This window comes from Mesoplodon densirostris, chromosome 17, assembly GCF_025265405.1.
Source record: "Mesoplodon densirostris isolate mMesDen1 chromosome 17, mMesDen1 primary haplotype, whole genome shotgun sequence".
In the NCBI taxonomy this organism is placed as follows: Eukaryota; Metazoa; Chordata; class Mammalia; order Artiodactyla; family Ziphiidae; genus Mesoplodon; species Mesoplodon densirostris.
In genome coordinates, this window is record NC_082677.1 from 72320393 (window position 1) to 72337224 (window position 16832).

Genomic DNA, 16832 nt, shown 5'->3' on the forward strand with positions numbered 1-16832 from the left:
TCTTTCTCTGAAATAAGCCAGTTTCACCACGCAGGTGGCATATTTACTCACACACGTCCTTGAACTGATAAGTGATTCCCAACCACAACCACTGAAGTCTCCCTCATTCCTTCCCATCTGTCTGTGGTTTGAAGCATCGGAAAGACTGGGGTAGGAGTAAGGGCTGCAGTAGAAGGATTATAAAAAGAATCAGAAAAAGGGAAGCTGCGAGGATAAAAGGTGAGATTGAGTAAGTGAGTGTCCTGTGGGAACAGCTTACTTTTGCTCACCAGTGAGGGAAGGAGACAGGCATTAACCAGAGTCCATCTGGAATGTCCCCTTCCTAGTCTTCTCCCCTGCGTTTCAAATGCCTGCACCACACGGAGAACACGGATCCCCACTGCACAGTAGACTATGGGTTGAAATTCTACACTGTCATGACACAAACTAGCACCCATCATTTCATTTCTGTGCTAAAGTCTTTGTTCCTTTTCCTTTTTTTTTTTGAAATTTGAAATTGTCTAGTTTTTATTGGACAATTTATCAAACCATTTTAAAATCTGTTGGGTTTTCCACTATATTTCTTGTATTTATTCTCTTAGTGATTGCTCTACAGTTTGTACGAAGCTAATTATCACAATCTACTCCAGATTAACACTAACTTAATTTTAGTACAGTACAGAAACTTTGTTTAAATACAGCTTTTTTCTCTTCCCTCCTTTTTGCTATTACTGGCACGTATCTCTATCTTATAAACTCAAGACTACAATGTTGCTATTATTTCCTTATACTTCTGTAGATTTAACTTATATTGCATGTCATTTCATTTGAAGCTGAAGGACTTCTTTTAGTATTCAGTAAACTGGCTAGCAGTGCATTCTCTCAGGCTTTGTTCCCCTGAGAAGCCTATTTTTCACCTTTAGTTTTAAACTACAGTTTTTCTAGATATAGAATTTCTAGTTAACGCTGTGTTCCCTCTTTCTGCTCCACCACACACAGTTTGTGTTAAAGTCGTAAAGGGTCCCTCGAAGGGTATTCTCTCCCTTAGTGTGGGTCTGGGGGAAAGCAGCCTCTTGACTAAAGACAGAGGATAAGACAGGAGGCACTTCAACTCTCCTGTTCAGTTCTATTATGTCAGGAAGGGGTCCTGGCACAAGATGTTTGAAAGGGTGAGATAGGGCACCCCAACCTTTATGACTGGATAGCTACTTGATGTACAAATAATGAACTCAACCACTGTGGTTCGTGTATTCCAATAACTAAGTAGATATCCACTTGATGTATAAATAAACTCATCCACTGTGGTTCACGTGTTCCGATAACTAAGTATCTGTGACATCTGAGTGAGATCATTCAGAGGATACATGCTTCCTCAGCTAGTTTTATGGCTCTCTTGTTCGGATCGGATCTTTCCATCCCCCCCCCCCGCCCCCAGTTCTTTAAACCATATCCAAGCCACATGAAAGAATAGATTCCACCAGGCTTGACTTACTTCCTTCAACACCTTCACCAAATTACAATCAGAAACTAAAGAACCTCAGATTTCTCTTCTGTATCCCCTGCAAAATTCCAGTTTTGAATCATACTTGGAGAATACTTAAGCATCTTGGTTCTTCAGATCATTTTCTGACCTAACTTCCTTGAAAATGACTTAGAGGCAAAACCCAGGACTGACCCTTTCACCCTGCGTGACAAAACCCTTCAGAAATCTAAGGACGAGTCTCTCCTGAAGTTAGTGGTGAGGAAGCCTCCTTACTTGTGGTCTTTAAAATGTCCTCTTAAAGACTAATGGCTTCATAAATTGAATTCTTTTCTTTCTTCATTTATGCTTCCAATAAATAGTGTTCTCATAATTTTTGAGAGAGCCTTTGAATAGTTAGTGTTCAAAAAACAGTTCAAACCTGTTTATGTAAAAAAAAAAAATTCCAACGGTATGACATAGAAGACAGTGTCTAGGAAATTTTTGGTAAAAAAACATTAACTCTTAGATGACCTCTTTTATGAAAACTAGGGAACACGGATGAATTTTAAGGAGAATGGCATTGGGAAGTGCATGGAAAACTTTAGTCTAAAACTAGGAAAAATCAGTGTATGGAGCCGAATATAGAATAAGGTAGTTTGTCACGGAAACAAGAGTTCTGCTGAGTATGCTTGTTCAAACTGTATCTGACCCCCACCTCTCTCACTCAGAAGGGCAGGGTTTCCCATCCCCCTGACCCCGATCACTGATACATCGTCTATAGGTCCTCAGGAGAATGCTCTTGTCAGAATAAGACTCCTAGTCTTATTTGAAATCTCAGTTGTCCCTTGTTTTCAGGCAGAAAGCACATAAGAGCTATCAACTTTTGAGGGAATCAGGAGATTCGAGACTTCACAAACATTTGAATTTCAATTTCTCCATCTCTGGGCTGTGATGCAGTTCAATAAAGCCTCCCACTGTAGTTTCTCAGTCCAGTGCAAAGTCAAGCCCCAAATGGCTGAATGAAGATCTGAAAGGCTTGGAGAAAATAAATGAACTGCCTGCTTTTCATTACGCTCTAGTCTCAGGATGGGGATACATCTGGTTTTCTGATTACACTTTCCCGTAGTAAAGAAAATTCTAGCCTAGCAGGTCAAACCAGCTGATGACTAGCCAGCTCCAATTACTGACCTGACCTGCTTCTAACCTCAAAGGGGGAAAAAAAGAAAGCCCTTTTCTCTCATTCTTATAAACTGAAATATGGGCATAGAACGTCGTTCCTTGATTAATTAAAGTTGCTTACTCAAATTGTGTTTTAGCACATAGTCTTTAATTATAAACAAAATAATGCCTGACTTCCTCTATAAAAGACTCAAAGGCAAAGAGAAAGACTAGACTCTTTTCTTCTTGTAATAAAAAGACAACAAAAACACAGTAATTTCAATATGTCACTTGGAACTTGATTTGTTCTACTTAATGAAGAAAAGATAATAGTACTTCTGAAAGGAGACAGTGTCTCCTAAGATAAGGCTTTTATGAGGTTTCTCTAAATGGGCACTCTAAAAGCTATTTCTAACTTCCAAATAAACTTCACCATAGGTTTTGATGAACTCTGCTAATCAGTGCCTGTAGCCTTGTTGTGTATTTTAAAATATGTACATCTGATCCAACTTTAGCTCTGATTCAGAAGTCTCCCCATCACTTCCCAGTTTATGGAGGGATTACGCAATAATTTAACATTGTTTCTGTCGAGTCTTTCAAAGCAATAGGAAAAATACCTACCTCCACGTTGACAGCATGCTATTTAGGCCAATGGCTCACAGGGGAATGCACACAAGCCCACCATTTCTGTTTTTAGGTTAAAGTTTGAAATGTATTTTTTACATGAAGGTAGCTGTGTTAGTTTGAACCAGATGAAATTGTCAGTATTCAACTTTTTTACCTGTAAATATGATCTCAAATGGTTCTACATAATTCTAAAGAGAACCGAGTATAATAAAGTCATTATATTCAACACATCTAAATAGTCATCTTTAGCCTGTTACCATAGGTGACTTTCCAAGATAGTTATCGATATTTTCCAACTAAGGAGGGTGATGAACTGCCGTGGTCCCTCTACTGTATCAAGATGCAAACACTGTCTCTAAAGTGTTTTCCATAATACTTTACAAAATAAGCAAACTTAATCCCTCATTCCAGAAACAGCACAGGTGTTCACTTTGATTTACATTTTGTATTATCCCTGTGAAGCAGGTAGTGCTTTGCACATTTTAGAGAAGAACCGATTAAGGAGAGATTGTAAACAAGGCAAGAGTTACTCTTTGGATCTGTTGTTATGGAGTCAGCTCCTAAAGCCCGAATTTATTTCCTTTGGAGTATTTAAAAGGCACCCCCAATAAATGAATGCTGATTCTCTAGAAGCTTTTAATGACAGTAGATTTGAAACAGCCCATAGATGCTTGCTTTATAGGCTTTTAATTAAATTAAGCCAGTAAAAATACCAGATGTGTACATTCATTTTATCATATCTGGATAGCTTCTCCCTTCTTTTATTCTGTTTTCCAGTGTGTATATTTCAGTTCAATTTCAAACATTTTTTGGCTGCCTATTATGTACCCAGCACCTCAAACACTGCTGTTAAGTTTGAGACGTTACTGGGATAGGAGAACATTGCATTAATTATCTAGAATCTAGAAAGTCCTGGAAGAATATTAACAGAAATGTAATGAACATAATAAGCATAACATTACAGGATGGATAACAAAGCCTTATATATAGAAGATCATGAAGAATTCTTTTTGACAGCTGCACATTGCTCGTATCGAAAAACCCTCTTTGCAACCATTTCTCTCATTGTAGCTTCAGCAGAAGCTCCGATCAGAGGATTCCCACAGCCAACCAAACATTTATAATTAAAAGTTTTCCACATGCCAAGCAGGAAGTTCCTCTCTGGGCTGGGTTCCTGCTTTTCATTCTGTTCATTCTGTTGTTAAAGCTAGCAAAAAGTTTTAAGAGAAAGTACTTTCCATCTTGCTGCCTGCAGCGCAATTCAGAGCTTACCTCTTTGTCCCCTCACATCCGTCTATGAAAAACAAACTGCACCCACACTTCTCAGCTGCTTCTCTCTGACGATGAACCACTTTCCCACTTGAGGTTCATCTAATCTAAAAGGAATGTCCCTTTTGTTGTATGGAAGCTGAGATGTTGAATGTTTTCAATCAAGCCTACATCGTTTCATGCTCTCAGTATTATGTCTAGCAGAGGTTGATGGTTCAATCCAGTCTCAGTTAGCAATTATAATCTCAAAAATAGCAATATCAACTGTAGAAAAAAAAAGAGATAGTACAGCACTGCTGGCCTGCACACTCAGCAGATAAGCACACCTGCATCAATTTCAGGTTTAAGCATCGCTGTTTCCCCTCTAGCTCCCTTTCCATTTTCAGGCAAGTCTCCCTAAAAAGGGCACCGCACTGTTCACATTCCCCACCCTCCCTAGACCCTTCTTATCCCACTGTCATCCCACACACCTTACCACCACCACAAGCGTCCTCTTGGAGATGACCAGTGACTTCTGCATTGCCCAACTCAATGGGTCCTAAGCAAGTTAACTTCGATCATCGTCGACACGGTATCTTTGAAGTTGATGAGAGTACCATCCCTGAAACGGTCCTGATTGGACTCCAACTGCCTTAGTCCATTCGGGCTGATACAGCAGAACAATTCTGGAGACTGGAAGTCTGAACCAAGACACTGACAGACTCAGTGTCTGATGAAGACCTACTTCCTGGTCCATAGATGGCTGTCTTCTCCATGTGTCCTCACATAGCAGAGGGGTAGCGAGAGTTCTCTGGGGTCTCTTTTATAAGAACACTAATCCCATTCATGAGGGCTCTGCCTTCATGACCTAGTCACTTCCCTAAAGCCCTACCTTCAAATATCACCCCATTGAGGAGTAAGTTCACAACATGTGAGTTTTGTGGGAACATAAATTTCAGTCAATAGTGCTGACAATACTGGTTTATTTTCTACTTCTGTTTAGTCTTTAGTTTCCTTCATGGAGCCACCTATGGCGGCCTTGCATCGAGTCTCAGTGTTCCTGAGATTCCTATCACTGAATCCTTTTCCTTCTAAAGGTGTAGAATTACCCTGAGCCCTCTCAACCCACTTCTCCCAACTAGCAGCACTGAGTCCAACTTGAATTCACTATCTCTCTCAGCACTGGTTTGTTTCATGTAATGACATCAGTATCCACCAGCATCTTAAGCCAAAAACTTCAGGGATGTTTGACTCCTTTTCTCACCACATAAGTTTGTTACAAAGGTCTGCTATTTCGCTTCCTAAATACCTTCAAAGATGCCTTGTTATCTCTTACCTGCTCTAGATAATTAGTTGGTTCCAGTGATCATGGTTCCAAGCTATGCTCCAAAGTAACTGTCAAAAGGCCCTAAGATTCAACATAATGATGGCACTGCCCTGCTTATACTTCTTCAATGGCTGTCCACTGGTAGACAGGCTGGTCCAAGCTCTTCACCACGTAACAGCAGCTCTTCACCATCTGGCCCCTCACTCGGATTTAAAGCTCTGTTTTCTGTCACGCACACAGATCTAAGCTTCAGCTATACTAACCATGCCCTACGCTAATCCTTCTAGAGTATCTCTTGCTTCTGTGACTTTGCAGATGAAGTCTCCTCCACTAGAAAACCCAGCTCTCTTAACCTGTCAAGTGAATTTCTACTCAACATGTAAGCTTAGACTAAGAAGATGCTTTGTTTAGGAAGCCTTACATAGCCACTCCTCCATCCACCATTACCAAGATCCAATGCTATCTCCTATGAGCTGTGAGGATGCGGTATATGCAATAACTCCATTTTTGTGCTTACTGAGTTGTAGCTGTTCATGATTTGCTCCTTCTAGAGCAGGATTTCTCAGTCTTGGCACTGTTGTCATTTTGTACTCGTTAATCCTTTGCTGTGGAGGTGGTCCTGTGCATCATGAGACCTTTCACAGCATCCCTGACCTCTACTCACTATATGCTTACCCTAGTCCTGACGATCCAAGATGCCTCGAGACATTGCCAAATGCCCCTCCAGGAACAATCACCCTCATTGAGAAGCCCTGCTCTAGACTGCATGATTCACTTTAGGCAAAGTTGTCATCATCCTCAGCATCAAGCACATGATGTGGAAATGCAAGTGTTCTGTGCATGTTTATTAAATGATGCTTATTGAACAGATGATGTCCTAACCCTTATGAATCAGCTATTTGAAGATAAATCTTGAAATAACATCAGATTAACTACGAATAGGTCAACCTTTGTGTATGGCATCGTGAACTCGTGAAAGGAAATGATGGTATCTTAGTTGATTTGCAAAAGATGACTCAGTCTCTGCTCTAGAGATACTGACTCATTATATAAAATAATTACTTTATGAAAGTATGCTATTTATTTTAGTGGGAAAACAGGCGATTAGAATCAGGATATTTCAGGGTGTTGTTTCCATTTTTATGCAAAGAAAAGAACACCTTAGCAATATGTATCATGTTTCAATTGATATTTTTCCCTGCATTAAGTTACATTAAATCTGGCTAAAGTGAGGAACTGCAGCAATAATGTAACACACTTGAAATACATTCTGAGTTATATTACAACCAATCGTTGGCAGTGACCCTTATGCTTTAAGATCTGTGCTTGATTAAAACTTGCATTTTAAACCTTAAATGAGGCCCACCAATTTCAAATCTCTTTCCTCTTCTTCCAAACCACACAACCAATTACATATGCATTTTCCTTCAAAAGCCTCATCTCTCAAAAGGATCCTGCTTGCCTTTATCCAAGGATTATGATGAGAGGCAGAAAAACATGAGCTTGACTCTCTTCTGAGAGAACTCCTAAGTAATTAAAAGTTTAACAAGTGAAGACTCTATCTGTTAGTTTAGGACAAAGTTTGGCTTCAAGCAAAAAACCAAATTAAATTAAAACCTAAAAGTAATTGGTTGTAAGTGTGTATTTATTCAATCTTACCCCTGGTCTTTATTCTCTATAATCAATGATAACATTCTTTTATGTCCTCCGAAATGGATTAACCAACTAAACCAAGCCTGCCTCACTTTTTCCAGCTGCTCAACTGAAAGGTTTATGAAATCAAGTTCTACGTGGTCTGGTGGAACACAGTAATATGAAGCCTTCTAATTTTGAAATTAGTTATGTACTACTTAGACAAGACCAAAGTGGTCACCGAGGCTGACAGTGTGCCTGGTTGTCAAGTGTCATTAATGGTGTTAAGTTTAAGGTACATCTTCTTCTCTGCTTTAAAGAATACATTTCTCTATCAAATAATTGTGATAGCATTTGTGATCATTTTGTGATCCTAATGTCACCTTTAAGAATGCTCTAATCGATGTATTTTACTCGAAATAGTAGGAATCTTAAAGATTGAAAGAAAGACCCCTTAGATTGTATAATTCCTCCAAAATAAGTACACAACACTAAAATACCAACACACATATATTTTCATGTACTATCAAATGTAACAATCTGAAAGTTAGGACTGTGGATGTGAAGAAAATCTGACAATGAACTGTTTAATAAAATAACCTGTTTGATAATGTGAAAGATGAACACAAACAATAACACATCAACTCTATTTCAGAGGTAGTAGCAAGATCCACGAAACCCCACGGTCAAATGCATATGACAAGACTATCAAGATTCAGCTCAGATGTGGGGCCCACAGAGGAGCTTGCTCTGATATCGCCCCTTCCCCATCACACCTGGATAAGGTTGTGGTCCCATGAGAGCCCAAAATATCTTTTGCCTCTATAATACCATTCATCATGCTACAGCATTTAGGACATTGACCCGTATTTGTGACCAGAACATTCTCCTCTGGATGCAAGGAGCCCCGTCTCTTAATACCTCTTACCTTTCCATCTCTAATTCCACCACTCCCACCAGACCCCATCATCTCCCGATCTCATTACCTTTTCACTGACGCTCACTTCTCTCCTTCCTCAGCTTAGATTCCTACTCCTTCATTACAGCCTCTGCCTTGAATAAACCTTTAACTCCCTGCCCTCCTTCATACTCCTTGGCAAAACCCCAATCCTGGTTCAATCCAGGTAGACTTTCTGGGCCAGGACAGCTGAAGGCAAGTGGAGAAGACACACAAGCATGGCGACAGGACCCGTTTTCATGACTGGTCACTAAGCTCACGGGGTCCTCAGCGCCCAGAGTCAATCCCCACGTTTCCTTGTTCCATGGATTTCCCTAAGACTTTCTCACCTTCTCTCTCCTTAAGCATGTGACACTTCATCTTAGCCAGCCTCACTTTCATTGAGTCCTTGAAGAAAATAAAAGCAAACCAAAAACATCTACTCACTTTCAGCCAAGTTTACAACCCAAGTTCATCAGTACTCACATCCCTGCCTTCCTAGTGCTGTCGAAGGTCAAGGCTTAACCACACGGGTACTAGATCCTGTCCCCTCTCACCTACTCAAGGGCGTTACTCTAGGAATTTTCTGCATCATCCTCTCACTTCTCTGTTAGATTGTTTTCCATCAGCAGAAGAATGCACCAGGTTGATTTCAGTCTAAAACCCCAGTATTCCCACCACTTCCTTCAACCACTGGATTCTTTTTACATCCCTTTTCAGAGCAGTCTCTTTCTCAGTGTCCTGTCCTTATTCTTCCTTCTCTCTCTGGTATCTAAATGGTCAGGAACCCCAGGTCAGTCCTCAGACCTTTGCGTATACTCATTTCCTGAGTGATCTCAGGTCTCAGCCCCTTAAATACATCCATAAGTCTAGGTTTCTTCCCACAACCCCAAAACTCTTGTCCAGTTACCTACTTTACATTCTCTTGTGTGTAATAGATGATTCAAATTTCACATGTCAAAAATTAAACCCCCATTTCCTCCTGCCATCCAAGAGTAACTACTGCTTCTCAATGCATCTTCCATCTCAAGTGATTGGCAAATACATCATATGACTTGCCCCCGCTAGGAGAAATTAGATTCTTTGATTTATGAGACTATTCTGATTCTCCTAAATACATAGTATATTGAGGAGTAAAGAGCCACACAAATGTAACTTATCCTCCAGTGATTCAGGATAAAAATTGTTTGTGTATATAACATTACACACACATATCAAGAGGGCGAGGGGGACAAGTGAAGCAAACAGGGTAAAACATAAGAAGCATCCCCTGGACTAATCTTGCAGCTTTCTGTCAGTTTAAAGTTATTTCCTAAGACAGTTTTAAAAAATGGTATTATCACCAACTCCTCCCTCCTTCACCCACACTCAGGTCACCAGAAAAATCCTGCTGACTTGTATAATACCTACGATGTGGCCATGTCTCCCCATTCCCTACACAAGCACCCTGTCCCAGGCCCCAGGCCCACTGCTGCAGTGGCCTCTCCCCAGCCCTCCTCTAGCCTTTGGGAACATGGCCAAACGGCATCACTGCTCTGCTCACCACCTGTCCCTGTCTTACCTTATCATCCTCGTAAGGGCCTGACAACACCTCTGTGACCCGCCTCCTCTTACCTCACCTCACTCCACTCAGCTGTTTTGGGGGTTTTGCTTTTCCACCTGGACTATTCCTCCCACAGTTGTCTACACGGCCGGCTCCAGAAATCCTTCAGGTCTGTGTTCAAGTGTCACCTCATCCACGTGGCTTCCTCTGACCAGCTTCTCCAAAGAGGAGCCCTCTCCCCCTTACTCCTCCCCCATCTGTCTTATTTTTCTAGATCAGGGATAAGCAAACTTTTCCTTCAAGGGCCAGAGCCAATATTTTCAGCCATATGGTCTCTGCACAATTATTCAACCCTGTTCTTGTAGCAGGGAAGCATCACAGACAGTATTTGAACAAGTGAGTAGGGCTCTGTTCCAACAGAACTGTCTACATGACCAGGGGGCAGGCCAGATCTGGCCAGTATGCCATGGTTTGCAGACCCCTCTTCTAGAGGAAGGCTTTTACGTATTATGTGTTTTTCCCCCAACTCCCATTATTGAACTGTGAATGCCATGAAGGAGGCCACATTCTTTTGTCCACAACTGGGTCTTCAGCGCTCAGAGGACCAACTGCCACTGACTTCAATACTGTTGGATGAATGAATGCATTCATCAGGGTAACACTTTCTATTTCTACCTACCTTCCTAGACTTCCTTTCTCCAGTGATAAGTTTTCCTTCTGATCCATCTGTCGCCTCCGTATTGTGTTTCCATATTTTACTGTAAATGGACCCTGCTCTCCCTCTTGGCAGAGATGGGTTTCTTCCATTCTTTAGTGCCCAGTGTGCATCAGAATACTTAGCAAACACACTCAATAGATTTGTACTGAATGAAGGAATCGATTGAGGAATGAAGGAATCCACAACAAGATTGAGGTAAGAGTAGAGAAGGTCAAGCTGTGGTTGGTGAGAGGAGTCTCCAGGAAGAAGAGTACCTGAGGAGTGAAATTGCTAGGAATTTTCCCTGATTATAGAAAATGGAGATGATATTCTGTTCTGTGTGTTGCCAGTCAACCACCCGCTGGAGGGCTTTGTTCCAACTCTGGTGTCCACACTTTCAGAAAGTTATAACAATGTCTGGTGCTTTAAGAGAAATACAGCCAAGATAATGAAGGGCAGGAAACTTGACATTTGAAGAACAGTTGGAAAAAACTGACGTGAAGGAATTGAGACTGTTCAGCCTAGGAAAGCAGAGGTTTAGAGGTACATGCTGGCTGTCTCCAAAGACTTAGAGTTGTCAGATTTAAGGAGGATTAAATTCTCTTCATTGCTCCAGAAGTCAAACCACCTTGTGAACATTATAGAGAGGTTGGTCTTAGAAGGAAGAACTTTCTAGGGATTCAAGCCATCTGAAAATAGAATGAGCTGTCATCTAAAAACATGTGATTCCCATCACCAGGACTGTTCAACCACTTGTCAGGAAAAGCCTGGGAGGATTTGGGCAGGAGGTCAAGAACTTTGCCCAGACAACGAAGGTTCCTCTCAACTCTGAGATCAGATAATTCTACAGAAAAGTCATGAAGGGGAAATGCATCCAGAAGCAGAACTGATGCACCAGCACGAAAGCTGCTGCCTCGCAAGGTGGTTGGGGTCATGAGACAGGGCTCCAAACTGGTCCAGTAGACACGCCCAGAGGAAATGCTTTCAATGGGTCATCTTGAAGTTTAGACAAAGCAGAAGAGACTATGAGGGGGGAAAAAAATCTTAGGACATGTGAAAAGGATGATTGGTGAAAAACCACACTACAAAGAATATTCAGTCTTTTAAATGTTAGTTATACGTATAGACTAAGAAAAAGGAAAAAGTGAATGTTATCTACATTCCCATCCTGTGTCCCAGCCAAAGGAAGAAAAAGGAGAAACCCTCAGGACATAGGCTCGTATGATTGGTCCACAATGAAGCCTCAGGGTGGGATCCCGAGGAAAGGCCATGCCAACCACCAGAGCCACGTCTTTGGTGTTCCAAGGCTCCCCAGGAACCTAACCCCAGTTTCCAACGATTTTTCCTGTCCCTCTGCATAGATTTTTTTTTTAAGCTGACTTCTTGGACCTCCTGGTGATCTTTTTCTTTTGGCCACGCCACATGGCACATGGGATCTTGGTTCCCCCAGCAGGGATGGAACCCACTCCCCGTGCAGTGGAAGCTCAGAGTCTTAACCACTGGACCACCAGGGAAGTCCCTGCATAGATCTTTAAGCTTCTCTTCAGAAGTCTTTTGCTTCCACATGCAAACATCAAAACATCTTCCCCTGATGGTACACTCTTCCAAAAGCACCATCATTCTCTTATCTTTCACAGGGAAGGCTACTGAATGATTTGCTTCCAGTTTGCCTTCCTCGATCTATTCATGCTACTGACACATTTCTAACCCAAACCACATCAATTGCCAAGCCTCTGCTTGTAATCCTCTGGATGCCTTACTGGTACTGTCTTTATTTGAAATTCTGAGAGCACTTGATACTGCTAGTCTCTGCCTTTTTGTGGAAATACTCTCTTCCTTTTTTGCTTCAGGGAGAATTCCTTTTGGAGCTCTATGCATCACACATTAAACTAGCACCTGAAGACAGATTCGGAGATGATGTATGTTGTGTGTGTGTGTGTATATATATATATATATATATATATATATATATATATATATATATATATATATATATATACACAATGGAATACTACTCAGCCATGAAAAAGAATGAAATTTTGCCATCACAGCAACATGGATGGACTTGGCATCAGACAGAGAAAGATACCACTTATATATGGAATCTAAAAAATACAAACTACTTAATATAACATAAAAGAAGCAGACTCACAGATACAGAGAACTGGTGGTTGGGGGGAATGGGCAACATAGTGTTGGGGGCGTGGGAGGCACAAGCTATTGGGTGTTCGACAGGCTCAAGGAGGTATTGTACAACACAGGGAGTATAGCTGATATTTTTTTTTTTTTTTTTTTTTTTTTTTTTTTTTTTGCTGTACGCGGGCCTCTCACTGCTGTGGCCTCTCCCGTTGCGGAGCACAGGCTCCGGACACACAGGCCCCGCGGCCATGGCTCGTGGGCCCAGCCGCTCCGCGGCATGTGGGATCCTCCGGGATCGGGGCACGAACCCGTGTCCCCTGCATCGGCAGGCGGACTCTCAACCACTGCGCCACCAGGGAGGCCCATAGCTGATATTTTTAATAACTGTAAGTGGAAAGTAACCTTTAAAATTTGTATACAAATAAAAAATTAAAAAACAAAAAGACCAAGAGGAAGTGAATCTGAGACTTGTCTCCCAGTCCCTTGCATGGCACCCTGCAAATAAACCCTTACTTTGCTACAAACAAACAAGCAAACAGATGATGCATGTGGTTTCTTCTCTGAGTTTACAACTTTGTTGATGGTGGGTATGAGTGTTGTGGGTTGCATCTCCCATGTGGATGACCCACAAGCCACTCCCTATTTAAGGTCAGCTAATTAGCAATATTAATTCCACCTTCAACCTTCACCAACCCCCCATCCCCCACTGCCTTTGTTATGTCATCTGACATAGTCACAGGTTTTTTGTGTGGCCCTTATTCTGCCCATCACACAATTCATATCTACCTTGCAGACCCGTGAACACTAATGCCTTTGTTCCGGTCTGGGTTACTCTGTGGGCCGTTACCCTGCAGGGGGAACCACCTCTCATATCACCTGTTTCACTCCTATGCTCCTCAGATTCACATTCCACATCTCTCATCATCTTCCCTGTTAACCCCCGCTGAGCTCTGGAGGTTGGAGTGGGTGGTCCATCCCTCAGTTCCAGAGCCCTCTGTGCTCATGCATCTCATAGCATCTGTGATGGGTTCTTGACACACCATCGCAAAAGTGTGTTCTCCGTGAGGACCGTCACCCCTTTATCTCTATACCCAGAGTGACTGGCACAAATCCTTGCTCTTAGTAAGTCCTGGAGGCTTTGGCACAGACCTAACCATCCAGACTCATCCAGACTGGAGTACTTAAGCCATGAGATAGACGGGACTCTGAGGTCTGCCGTGATCAATCCAAAGGTTCTTTGGGTTTTACATGTCACTAAACCACTTCTCATCTTTCCCCACTTTCCTTATTTGCTTTTTACACAAGCATATGTGTATACAGTCATGATTTTCTTCCTCATATTTCAAATGATTTATCTTAAGAAGGAACCCAAGTTCCCAGATCATCAGTAGATTCCCGGCAGTAACCTAGAAAGCAACTAGACAATTCCTTCTTGTTCTCAATATTTATTTATGTCTAAGTGTTGTTGACTGAGGACTTCCCTTGTGGCACAGTGGTTAAGAATCCTCCTGCCAGTGCAGGGGACACAGGTTCGAGCCCTGGTCCGGGAAGATCCCACATGCCGTGGAGCAACTAAGCCTGTGCACCACAACAACTGAGCTTACACTCTAGAGCCCGTGAGCCACGACTACTGAGCCTGTGCACCTAGAGCCCATGTTCCACAACAAGAGAAGCCACTGCAATGAAAAGCCCATGCACAGCGATGAAGAGTAGCCCCTGCTCGCCGCATCTAGGGAAAGCCTGCACGCAGCAGCGAAGACCCAACACAGCCAAAAATAAATAAATAAATAAATTTTATAATAAATAAGTAAATAAATAAATGTTGTTGACTGAGTGATACAAATTCTAAGCATGTGTGGTAAAGCTCTTGTATAATGCACTTTGTTTATTTATAAGCACACCAGTAACAGTCTACAAAACAAATCTACAATGATTACAATATATTATTTGTACAAACCAACACACACCTTTATAATTAGCACGTGTGGCAAGTTTTGCTATTTACCAAAGATGGCTACCACTGAAGTCTACTTTTCTAGAAATGAGGTCACGCTATCAACTTTCAGAATCTTGTGTTAAACATGTGATTCCATTAGGAATCCTTCTTCTCTCTCCTCTCCCTGATATTGTAACATTTTGCAGAACTTAATTTATTAATAATGTATGAATTAATAAAATTTGAGGAATGTAACTGATTAACATTAATGCTACTGTTAATTTTATGTTCCTCAAAATATAACTATTCTGCATTGCATTCCTCACAAAAATCTAGCATATGATAGGAAGTCATTACAAAATAACACATCAACAAGTGTAGAAAACTGAAGTAAAATTCAGGAACTAAATGCAATTATTAATGTCAGCTATGTTTAAATTGAACATACAATTGTGTGTATACTGAAGAAAATCATGAATAATCAGATTATAATAGAATTACACCTGGAAATTTTTCCTTAGGGAAAAAATTTCTTCCAGGGGTGAAGTTGTGGAATAGGACTGCAGGGTTGAGGTGGGCTAGTATGTTATTTAATAAACAGGGAAGTAAAGAGAAAGAGAGCTAATGTCAAATGAGAATTGTGTGTCTATAAGACGAAAAACAGACAAAACCACAAAAGATTCAGGGAAGACCAAGAAGACTGAGAAACTCTCTGACTAGATGCAGCAAGATATTATTGGAGGGATAAAAAAAGAGCATTGAAGAAGTCTTAGGAAACCTATAGTTTACACTTGATTTTTAATCTTTGTGCAAATGTTCATTGATCACCTGTTAATTGCCAACCACTGTGAAATTCATCAGCTTCTTTTGAGGGGAGGTCCTTATTATTGGATAAAAACCACCTTCTTATCTGATGCCTACAGTGTAGAACACCCAGGATAAACTGTGATGAGAACCTTATATTATGTAACTAAGTTTTAAAAGTTGAATCACAGGATATTACACTAAATGCCATTAAACTTCATCTTTCTGTTTCTGGTCTATATTTTTACCTATTTACACATCTGCTTAGCCTCCTGATACAGCCATCCACTGTATTAGCTACTCTCAGCTTTGTGCAATCCACAGATATCAGCATGGGTTTCTTAGGTTTGACTCATGTCATTAGCAAGGTCTTGAACCAGAATGTGGCTTCAAGCATGGACTCTAAGCAAGAATGAGGAACACACAAATCCAAGGGTCTCCACTGACCTGGCAGGTGAAGTCCTTGAAGACAAGCAGCTTTTTCACTAATGCAACCAAAGAAAGGTGCAGAGAGGCAGGAAGCACTGAGGCATGGAAGGAAGGATGTTCCCAGCTCTGAGCACCCTTCCAGTTACAGAGGGACAATCACCAACTGGTACCCTTTCCTTTCAGAGGGTCTGTTCCCTTCTTCTGTGATAATACTTAATAAACCAATATACTTAATGTTCGATCACCATGTTTCTTGCTGCTGGCCTGACATTCCTACATGGTAATGCACATCCCTTCCAAACTGGAGGGAAAAGCTTGGGATCTTGTTCTTCTTGAGCAGGCCACAGCTTTTCCACAAGCCAGAAGTTCAGATCTCTGCACAATTGAGAAAACTTCCATCACCCTGGGATTCCCCAGTTTAACATTAAGTAAGGATGGACTCCATAACCAAGATTTACTGTAGAGTCGAGACCTTGAAGAATTTCTGAACTTCCTTGTTTCTCAGCTGTAGATTTAATATTTGGTAACTCAAAAGTTCTTGGAAAAGTCTAAAATGGACTTTTTTTTTTTCTCATAGTTTCTCTAAACCAAAAGAGTGTGGAGTAGCTCATCTCTAAATTATGACCAGCTGTTCAAAGAGAAAGCACACAGAGCTACAATACTTTAACTAGGTCCATACGTTTCCTGTTTCCCCCAGCGAGTATCTTATGGACATTCTCTCAAAGATCTCCTGAAATCCATAATATGCGAATTCATCCCATTAAAAATATCCTGTGCCTTCAGGCAAGACAGTACCTAAACCATTATTAAAGACCTCCAGTGAAGACTTTGCCATCTCCTTCTAGAACTGGTTTCAGTATTTAATAAACCTTACCATCAGCCAGCTCTTAAATCTAACTGAAATCCTGCTTCCT